An 11,292-nucleotide genomic window follows, 5' to 3' on the forward strand; every position below is an offset into this window, starting at 1 on the left:
TCTATGCATTTTAAAATGTGATGTAACTGCTTCCCTGTGAAGAGGTATATTCTCCTACATCCTTCAGAATCCAGGCTGGCCTTCTGGCTTGCTTTGACCAAGAGGAAATGGTTTCGGAGTTGAAGTTTTGAAATCTATAACTTTGTAGGCCTTCCAACATTAACTTTTTAAATTCTAAAACTTTTATATTATGCTGAGGCAATTAAAAAGAGAACTAGTCTAAACTACTAAAGGGGAACCAAAATTCTCCACATGAAAATAAGCACTACTGCCAGACATGCCCGTGAGAATCTTTCAGAGACTAGATTCAGAGTTAAGTAGTCAATTGATTGTGGAAGAATCACTCCCCCCCACACACACAAAGGTACACACAATCACAAAATAAAATGCATCAGAGTTGTTTTATGCATTTAGGATGTGAGATGGTTTGTTCATAACAATAGTTAGCTAAAATATCTGCAATGGTAAATGAAGTATAAATAAGATGGAGAAAATTATAATTATTACCAAATCACTAGATATGTCTCCATGTGCCTATCTTAGGTATTTAAATTCTTTATGATTTCAATACATATATTTTCAATGATTTCCCTCTTTTTTACCATTATAATAAAATTAATTTTCATAATTCTTACAGTACACCAAGTCTTAGCCACTCATGTGACTCAGAAAAACTTCTGATAGGAGAAGGAGGCAAAGAAACTGTAGGCAGACAGGGGTGGGTCCATGGCAAAACCCCACCTTCAAGCCAAAAAGCCTCAAACCCATGGCCCAAAGTGAGTAATTCTATCCCTGTTTGCCCATTCTCTCCCGATTGGTTCTTTCTTAATAACGTATTTTTACCAATCAAATGTTGCCTTTTCCAAAACTACCTATGGCTCGCCTCACACCCCGCCGTCCTGTACCTATGAAGACTCCACACTCTGCCGGTAGAAGCGAAGAAGTAGCTGGACGTCAGTGAGAGGCAACTTGACTTTAGAAGAGAAAGGCAGAGAGGTAACTAGACTTCAGGGGACCTGCCTTTCCCATTCCCTTTCCTGTTCCACTTTCCACTGAGAGCTCCTTTCATTACTCAGTAAAATTCTCTGCATTCCCTGCCGGTGGTGGCTCACGCCTGTAATCCCAGCACTTCGGGAGGCCCAGGTCAGCGGATCTCGAACTCAGAAGATCCAGATCATCCTGGTTAACACGGTGAAGCTTTGTCTCTACTAAAAATACAAAAACATTAGCTGGGCATGGTGATGTGTGCCTGTAATCCCAGCTACTCGGGAGACTGAGGCAGGAAAATCGCTTGAACCCAGGAGGCCGAGGTTGCAGTGAGCCGAGATCATGCCACTGCACTTCAGACTGGGCGAAAATAACGAGACCCCATTTGAAAAAAAAAAAAAAAAAATCCGCATTCACCATCCCTCAATTCATCCATGTGACCTCATTCTTCTTGGGCACTGGATAAGGGATCAGGACACACCAAGTGTGAGTACCCAAAAACTCTGTTACACTGGCCCTTTGTTCTCGCTGGCAGAAGGCAGCCACCCCACACAATGAGACAAAGGGCCCACTGAGCTGACAACACACGCTGTCCACAGTGTGGACAGTGGAGCTAAGAGAGCATTGTAAAATGCCCTCTGGGACCTTGGGGTTGCAGACCTCCCCAACTAGAAGCTGCTACAGGGCCTGCATGGAGTTTACCCCTGCTGGCATGAAAGTGGCTGGCCAGTTCCCTCACTTGTTGGCTCACATGCTGCCTCCCCTAAGGGGTTGTGTGTAGTGGGCTGAGTATAGGGGCACCCATCGCGAGTTCAACAAAGGAGTCAAGGAAAAATCCTGCATCATTTCTACATTAAATATCTGTTTAATCATTATATCTTCATCTTCACTGTAATTTCTTTGCCTTTATTTCAAACTCGATTTTCTAACTTTAGGTCTAAACTCAACTTTCTAACTTATTTTATTTTCAGCTCTACCCAGAAGGGTGATCCTTTATTGCAGTTAGAAGTTATAATTTTCAAGTGCTTTAATAAAAGCTTATAACGTAAATAATTCTATTCATCAAAGTGGACTGGGCTAGACTAACAACATATTCTGCCTCAATCCAACCATCCTTGGCATATTAAATAATTGCAAGTTGGCTCTCTACCATTAAAAAAAGCTGATACAAATGCAATCCTCTTTAATGATTGGCTTCTACAGTTACCATGGAAATCTCCATCACAACCATGTGCAAGAAAAAAGTTTCTTAAAAGGTTTAGATGTAAATAATACACATTGTTTCTGCCTATTTTTGTTAATAAGAAGTATCTGCAATTGCAAAGATACATCTTATTCTGATACCCTAAAAAAAACTAATTTGGCTGTGCCCAGAGAGATGTGGGCACCAATTTTTGGTAAACAACTAAAAAAGTCTGCTACTGTTATTTTAAGTAATGTTAAATTTATATTAAGCACAAATAAAAGTCTTTGATTTTTTCATTCGAGGTGACAGCAATATAAAAAATGTTGAAGGATTTTTGGTTGTTGTTATTCAACTAATTATTTCACAATATATATCTTCTAATATTTTTCTTAAATTTCCCATTTCACAATACATATAAACGAAGCACCGTTTAAATTTTTGCTTAGAAACTTCTTCAAGTCAATTATTATAATAATTTTAAAAGTTTTTTGTCAAAGCCAAAAGGAATCTAAAGAGATGTAATGAGTAAATGTAATGTCATATCCTGAATGGGATCTTTGACAAACACAAAGGCATTAAGTAAAAAATAAAAATGTTGTTAAAAAGCGTGAATTTCAGTTAATAATAATGTATCAATACTTGTTCATTAATTGTGAGACACTGCCATGCAGAAGTAATATGTTAACAACAGGGGAAACTGGGTACTCTTTATATAAGATAATCTTTATTCATTATATATGATAATCTGTACTTTATGTATAATTTTTCAGTAAATCTAAAACTATGCTGAAATTAAAATTTGACTAAAAAGGTAAAAAGTAAACCTATATAGTCTTATATAGAGAAATACTGCATAAAATATGTCAATACTCTTAATTATCTTGCAATGTATTCTAAACATAAATTCAATAATTTTGTAAATATAAGAGAAAGCTGTTTAATAAATGCTGTCATTCCATAAACATTATCAATGTAAGGAATTTATTATAATTCCAGGGAAATTTCCAAAGACATTTATTTAATCTGTATTCTTTATTTTCTATATTTAAATGCGTAACTTGAAGTTCTTTATTTTTTGTTTTCTGTTTTCTCTAGAATACCTAATAAGAACTATTTCTGCATTGTGATTTTTTACAGAATATCTGTTTTCCCTTTAGAAATTTTATTGTAGAAACTGCAATGGTTAACTGGAAGTATTTGTACAGAACCTTATTTTTTGACTATTGGCTTGGAGCTACTCGGGAGGCTAAGGCAGGAAAATGACTTGAGTGTGAGAGGTTGAGGCTGCAGTGAGTCGTGTTTGTATCAATGCACTCTAGACTGGATGACAGAATAAGACCCTGTCTCAAAAAAAAAAAAAAATCCATTTATCTCTGAATTGTTATATTTGTAATTTTCTACAAGTAATATTGTATTTTTAATTTTATTTTAAAAATCTGCAATTTATAGATTTTAAATTAATCGATGATATCAAATAAATTCTATCCTACATTTAACTATTGATATTTTAAAATAGGAAATTGCCTGCCAGGAGAGGTGTCAGAACTCCAGCAATGAGGAAAGTGATTTGCTCGTGGGTAGTAAGAAGAATTTACCCACAGCTGTAGAGTTCTACAAAGGTATGTTTTATTTGGACAGAAAGAACAGTGTAGAAGTGTTCACGGGGGCATTTCAGCAAGAGAGGACTGTGCGCAAAAGGATGGATTTTTTCTTAGGGATATTTATGGATGTTAAAGTGGGAGCTTAAGGGTAATTTGGACCATATTAGTCAAGTAGATGATGATAAATCATTACATTTGTAGACATTTTGGTGTCTTGATGCCAGCAAAGGTGGCATAATGAGTTTATACATGCATGCATTCCAGAGATGTATAGAAATTCTAGTTATTTATTTGTATCTCTTAATTAATGTTTAGGAAAGAAGGCTGGTACTAGATGCCAGCTTTAGGGAATAGGAAAGTCCAATTGTTATAGGTAAGGGGTCCAGATCCAGACTCCAAGAGAAGGTTTTTGGATCTTGTGAAAGAAAGAATTCAGAGTGAGTCCACATCGCGAAGTAAAAGCAAGTTTATTAAGAAAGTAAAGTAGTGAAAGAACAGCTACTCCATAGACAGAGTAGGGCCTTCCTGAGAGTAAGAGGAGGAGCACATCTGCCTTAGGCACAATGCTCTTATATATGGGGAGATGTGCTCTGTTACAAGGGTTTGTGATAAAGGATTAATTTCATTATTTACTGTATTTTTCAATAATCAATATTATTATCTTTAAAGCAATATTAGGAATGCCTTTGTTCTCCAGATGTCAGGATATCTGGACACTCCCAAGTCTGGGTTTGTTTAGTAAACATTATTAATTTGTTCCCTTAACCAACATCTAGAGGTTAGGAATTCCTGACTTTCTGGGAATGCAGCCCAGCAAATCCCAGCCTCATTTTCCTAGCCATCACTCAAGATGGAGTCAGTCTGGTCCAAACGCCTCTGACATATCTATTTACAAATTCCTCAAATAAGGAGTTTTGCCTCTGGATGATCTGCTTTATGGCCACCAGGGGATCTTTGCTCTCCTCTTTGATTAAAAGAGGAAATATCAGAAATATACTGAGTGGCATGAATTATTTAAATGACCATTAAAAACACTCGAGTAACAGAGGAAATCTAGAAGAGTTAATAAATTACCTTGCTCAGAACCCATTTATCCAGTAACCAACAAATTATTTTAAATGACTTTCTTAATAAGAAAAAGTCTATCAAAAAATTGAAAACAGTATCTAAATGTCAAGTTCTCTCACACAGTTCTTTCTTAATCTCTTACTGTGACAACCTCCTACATTGTTGAATTGTCTTCAGAAAAGAAAGGAAGAAAAGCTTCATCAAAGTGCTTCAGAATAATTAGAATATGTTTTCCTTTCAATAGAATAGAATGCTTACTATACCATTCCCAGATACTATTTTTCATAATATCTTTGTTTTTTCTTTTGTAGGAATAACTTTGTGTCCTTCTATCACTGCATATTTGCCAATAAGAAAAAAAAGTTACTCCTTCATCTCAGATAAGATATTTCTTGCACCTAATTGTTTAAAAACTTTTTTTGCAAAGATAATATGTTCTTTTTTATATAGAATCAAGGGTTAAATTTATATTCTTGTACAAGCTAATATATCATGATTCAATTTTCTCTGGCTGCTCAGAAAGTAATATTTTGTTAATTATTAAATCGCTATGATTTTACAGCACAAATATTTTTCCATTTTGCTTAATTGCTTTTTATTCTTTCAGACTTTAATGCTTTGTAAATTTTACCACTGTAGATTTGATACCTGGAATTGTGCATGCCACATAGTAGGTGCTCAATAAATATTTGTATTTATGTAATATGTAGAAAAATGAAATGTTTTATTCACTTTGCAACAGAATTTCTTTTTGATTTTAATATCCTAGGTAATTTGTGTGATAGAGGTGGTGGAGAGGTAGCTAGATGAGAAAAAATTGCAAGTATGAATCATTCTTGAATAACAGTCAAATTGGTATTCAAATGCTATGCTTAGTCAACTGTAGGACTTTTGCTTTGAAGAAAAAGTAAGTTAAACTCAAATGCTCTGATTAATTGAAAGAGGTCCATGTCCTTTTAGGAGGAAGAGAAGAGAGGAAAAAAAAAGACACAGACACATTGCTGGCAAAACCTGAAGCTTTGAACAAGAGACTGTAAAAACTTCCGTGTTGTCTGTGATGTGACTTTTCTTCCCCTTGTCTCTGATATCTTTATTAGAGGATCTGAGGATACCTTAAAAACTGAATCTAGCTTTGAAGTGAACACAGAGTAAGAATATTAGATGCTCAAGGAGAAAAATAAATTTGTTAATTATATATGTTTTCATAATTTAATAACTAATAAGTTAGTTTGCTAATAAGATTGAACATCGTTAAAAATATGAGTTTAAATAATATATAATTACAGTAAACCAATGACAATGATATGGGCTCTAATTAAGAAAAGTGCACAGCAGTAACCAAAGAATTACCATCATGGATTAACCCATTCTCCTTTCACTCCATATTGACATCAAAGAGACTGTCTGCTACAAAGATTCTAATTATTTTACTATAAGCTCTAACAGATAAAGATATATCAAGAGATGATGAAAATCATGATGCCTCACAAATAATCAAACAAGTACTATCCATTCTGTATATGCCAGATACCATAGGAATGTAAGGGCGTTATTGGAAACTTTATGATCCTTGAAAGGCAGCTCTGTCTTATACTTCACATAGCTTTACAATACATACTCAAAATTGTCATTTCATATGGCTCATATACCACAAATACCCTGATATATTTAAAACTAAATTTTAAAGTTTAAATACTATTAAGGATCTTTCCAGAAGTGTTATAGATTTTGATTGAAACATATGCGTTTATATTTAATTTAAAACTGTATACGATAGTTTAAAACTATATATGATAGTTTAAAATTAAATCTTATGTTTAATGATCAAAGTTTTAATTTCTTTCAAATTTACTACTTTTTCATATTCACTACCTTTCCTCATTTTGCTATTTAACATTTTTGAGCTTGTGCTTTTTATTTTCTGATCTTTCAAAATAAAATTTTTTTTGTAGCTTATTGTTTTTAGTAGGTATGCAGTAATTTTCCATGGGGCTTATTTCTCTTCATAAGCTAAAGAAGTGTAGGAAATTTGGCATTTCCTTCATAGCAAAATTAAAAGCAGAATAGTAAAAAGCACACCATTCTTAGTTCATTTTGTTTTCTCCTTGTTGTATATAAACAAATATTCAGTATAAAATATGAACTCGGACAACAAGCCAGAAAGAGACGAGTTGAGAAGTTATTTAGGGGGAAAAAAGCTGTAAATTGTGTGTTAGAAAGGCGTATGACATAGTTTTGGATGAATAAACTTTCCCATGTCACAGAATAGCTTCAGCAGAAACTGCATCCTCTGACTAGAAATATTTTTACTTCTGGAAAGAGTTAATTGACTTGATCAGAATGAAGAATAAACCTAATTACTGATAGTAAACCCAAGATCAACATCAGAATTGAGTATCAGCATACATACTAGTATATTTGAATTTCTCCTTGTACCTTTTTCCCCTTTATCTGCCTTCTTTTACATTAAATACAAAAGCACAACAATCTCATTCTCTCCTCTCCAAAATGAGCTACCTATATGTGTCATTAATAACAAAATGTAAACACCTCCAGAGAATGTCAAACTAACATGTTGATCAAATACTGTGATTTCTCTTCTGGTTACACAGATGATTTATTTGATAAGACAAATTATGATGGCAAACAAATGAATTAAAGGCATGTAGCATTTTATTTGCTCAGTCTAGATTAAAACCCAAAACTATATGCTTTGCATTATATAAATATAGTCATTTTATGAAAATGCATTTAAATATATTTAATATCTAATTCTATCTTAGATAGAGATAAAACTTTAGTATCAATGTGTGTGCTTCTCCCTGTAGGGTAATAAAGGGACAATAATTAATTCAATCAGCAGTATTTATAAAGTTTGTATGATGTAACAGTGCCTGTGCCATGAATCTGGTACTAGGCAAAGACTATGACAAAGTTTTCAAAGAGGAATAGTAAGAAATGAAAGTAAATTTGATGAAACTCTAAAACTAAAATATAGAAAAAATATACATCAAATATTCTTCAATGAGAAGGAGAATTCAAAACTAATGTTAGCTTGAAGGAATTGACCTATATTATTAGCATCAAATAATCAATATTTTTACAGGGCAAAATGTGGGAAAGGTCTTTTTAGGTAGAAAGAGATTTAAGAGTACATCTGTAAAACTATGAGATTTAAGGATATATTATGAACACTGTAAGAAATGAACAGTTACTGACTTTTAGGGTTCTCAGAAGTCCCTTTGCTGACTTGTGATTTTTTTGCTCATGCTCTATATTTTGGAATACTGAAGGGTTGGTCTTGGAAAACCTTCTTGTTGCTTCTAAATATTTTTCCCTTTGGATCTCTCCCAATGTGTCTTGTGCCATGAATTTAAATGTCATCTCTATATTTAGTTCAAATGTATAGCTTCACTTCATCCATCGACACATCATCTTGTGAGGCCAATTGGTATTCCATTAGTTGTCTAAAAAGAATCTAAAACACAATGTATCTGAAATAAATTTCTACTTCTTCCCGTGATTTCCAAGCCTCAGTTGATGACACTTCTATCTATCTAGTTGCTCAATCTATGAAGCATTCTTGATTTAATTTTTTTTTTCATATATGTCTGCAATGATTAATTGTTTATGTTATCTTGACTAGGCTATGGGGAGTCAACATTAAACATTATTTCTGGTATGTATGTCAGCATATTTCCAGATAAAGTTAGGATTTGAATCAGTGCACTTAATAAAGTAAATTGCCCTCCCCAATGTGGGTATGCATCATGCAATTTTTGATGGCCTTAGTAGAAGAAAGGGTAAAGGAAGGAGGAATTGGTATCTGTTTTTCTGACTTACTATTTGAGCTGGAACAATGCATCCTATGTTCCTCTGTGACAGGCTTCCTGCTTCTTATGCTAAGTCTGGCTTTTCTGGGCCCCCAGCTTGCATACAGTAGATGAAACAACTTCAAATTAGTTTCTCTTTATATTCCCTATGGATTATTTTTCTCTGGAGAACCATGACTAATGTCATGCAAAAGTAATCAAGTGATTTTCTATTTCATAATGCCTAAGTTATGTCCAGTCATTCTATTATTTTAAAAATCTTGGCACAAACAACTTTGATATCTCACAAGGACTATCAACTTCTTATCTATCTTCCTACTTCCAGTCTTGCCTATCTACAAACCATTCTCCTCACGTTAACCAGAGTGAAAATTTTAAATAGGAAAAATACTTTCTCTTCCCTCTTAAAGCCTTAGTAAATTCTGACTTCTCACAATTTTCTTTAAGATGCCTAGATAATTTTTATACTTTTTAAAATAAATGTGTCTTTTCAACCAATCTGGTTGAGGGATTAATTTTTTCTTTCATCTCCCTGTTCTCAATTTTATTGTTGTACTCTATTTCTTGTCATTATTTCTTTTCTTCTATTTGCTTTAGGTACAAGCTTTAATCTGTACCTTTCTCTATTTTCTTAAGGTACAAGCTTTAATTGATTTTCTGATTTTTTCTAATATATCCATTTAACAATATTCATTTCCTACTACATATCATTTTCACTATATTGTGCACATTTTGATAAGTTTATTTTATTTACTTCAAAATACTGTTTTTCCCAATTTCTACTGAGACATTTTCTGACTCATGTTTTTGAAAAATAGTTTACTTCCCAAATATTTGGAATTTTACACTTACCCATCTTTTATTCTTTTCTACATTAGTTTTAATGTGGTCAGAGTATACTTTGTAAGATTCACGTAATTTTGAATTTATGTCTTAAGACACAGAATGTAGTCTATCTTGATGAATGTTCAATTTAATGTTGTGATTGTACAGTCTGTCTTTGTTGAATGGAGTAGTATAGAAATGTCAACTAAACTCAGCTGCTAAATAGTACTGTTCAGGTCAACTACGTTGTTACTGATACTCTGCTTGCTTGACCCGTTAGTTATTGAAAAAGTCTGTTGAAGTTTTCAACTGTAAAGTGAATTCATTTATTTTCTCTTAAAGTTCTACCAGGTCAGTATTCATGCACTGTTGCTTGGTTCATACATGTTTAAGATCATTTTATCTTTCAGGTAACTGACTGCTTTACTATTTTTTGATGCATCTCTTTATCCCTGATAATTTTCCTAGTTCTAAGTCTTCTACATTTTAAAATTCTATGACTATTCCAGATTTCTTGTATTAGTGGTAGTATATCCTTCTCCCTTGCATTATGTTAATTTCTCTGAATCTTTATACTTAAAGTGTATTTCCTGTAGAAAACAAAGAGTTGGGTTTTTTTTTTTTATATATATAGTTTGGTAATCTCTGTTTTATATAATTGTGTAATTTTTCTATTTACATTTAAAATGATTATAGACACAGTTGGATTAATATCTATCATGTTTTCTCCTTGTTGTATTTTTTCCTTTGTTTATTGATTTTCTGCCTCTTTACAGTTTTAGTGATTGCCCTAGCGTTTACAATACACATTTATAATTATTCCAAGTCTATTTTTAAATATTCCTATGGCACTTCAAATACAGTGCCGATGCCTTATAACCAAAGGTTCCAAATTTCTCTCTCCTTATCCATATTCTGTAATCAGCCCTGTACATTGGTATTATAATTAGTTTTTTTAAACTTTTATTTTGGATTAAGGATAAGAAATATAAATGATCCCATTTTCAATTATACCCCTACTGTTCTTCTTTGCTAGGTAGATTTGTGTTTCTGACCTATATTATTATTTTTCTCCTTGAAGAACATCTCTTAGTATTTCTGAAGGACAGTTCTACTGTCAATGAATTCAGTTGTTTTTTGTTTGGGGGAGTCTTGTTTATCTTTACGTTTTGAAGGATAATTTATCTCTCTATATAATTTAGATGATAATTTTGATTCCTCTTACTCTTAAAGTATTTCACTTTTCTTTCTTCTAGTTGAAATGATTTCAGATGATAAGACTGCTGTAATTTCCAACATTCTTATATGTAAGGGGCCCTATGATATGGTTTGGCTGTGTCCCCACCCAAATCTCATCTTGACTTGTAACTCCCACAATTCCCATGTGTTGTGGGAGGGACCCAGTAGAAGGAGATTGAATTATGGCAACAGGTTTTTCCTGTGCTATTCTTGTGAGAGTGAATAAGTCTCATAAGATCTAATGGGTTTGATAACAGGAAGTTCCCTGCACATGCTTTTTCTTTTCCCTGCTGCCATCCATGTAAGATGTGATGCTCTCCTCCTTGCCTTCCGCCATAATTGTAAGGTTCCCCCAGCCATGTAGAACTGTAAGTCCAATAAACTTCTTTCTTTGTAAATTGCCCTGTCCCGAGTATGTCTTTATCAGCAGCGGGAAAATGGACTAATACACCTAACTAAACTTAGTTTCTTTAATTTTTCCCTTTCTCTTTAGTTTTCTGTATTTTTGGTATGATATGACTCAGGGAGATTTTCAGCTATTGATCGTAATTGG

Source organism: Macaca fascicularis, chromosome 5, assembly GCF_037993035.2.
Source record: "Macaca fascicularis isolate 582-1 chromosome 5, T2T-MFA8v1.1".
NCBI classification, from domain to species: domain Eukaryota; kingdom Metazoa; phylum Chordata; class Mammalia; order Primates; family Cercopithecidae; genus Macaca; species Macaca fascicularis.